Consider the following 517-nt stretch of genomic DNA (forward strand, 5'->3'; position numbering starts at 1 on the left):
TCTCCATCTATACTGTCAAAGCAAAGATCCCATCTGTACTGGTCTTCCGGGCTGTCGGCTGCCGCTAAATGATTTTTGAAATGAACAACTTTTTCCCATCTGTTCATAAAGTTTATTCCTCTTTAGTCCCTGCAGCCTCAGCTGTAATAATAATCCAAGCAGCGTGCGTCTAGTGGAGATCACTGCTACCACACACCTCAACGACATCTTTCTGTCTTTGTAAATTACAAAAATGCAGCTAGATTTTAAAAAAAGAAAGAAAAAAGTGAAAACATCATTTTACAAAATCAAAGTGAAAAATGTGAAAGAAATCTGCAGCTTTTATTTTGAAGGAAGCATGTTTGCAGCAATGACCTGTGGGAAATGTAGTCTTTCAGGAAACAGAATACTCCATTCGTTCTTTCAGTTTAACTCAGCCTCATCCATAGAACCGAACCAGTTTTTTTTTTTTTTTTTTTACCCCCCAAGCAAACCCTTCTGAAACCGCCCCTTACAGAGGAGACTGTACTTAAATTTA

Source organism: Poecilia latipinna, unplaced genomic scaffold, assembly GCF_001443285.1.
Source record: "Poecilia latipinna isolate Pla-1442-1.1 unplaced genomic scaffold, P_latipinna-1.0 Scaffold920, whole genome shotgun sequence".
NCBI classification, from domain to species: domain Eukaryota; kingdom Metazoa; phylum Chordata; class Actinopteri; order Cyprinodontiformes; family Poeciliidae; genus Poecilia; species Poecilia latipinna.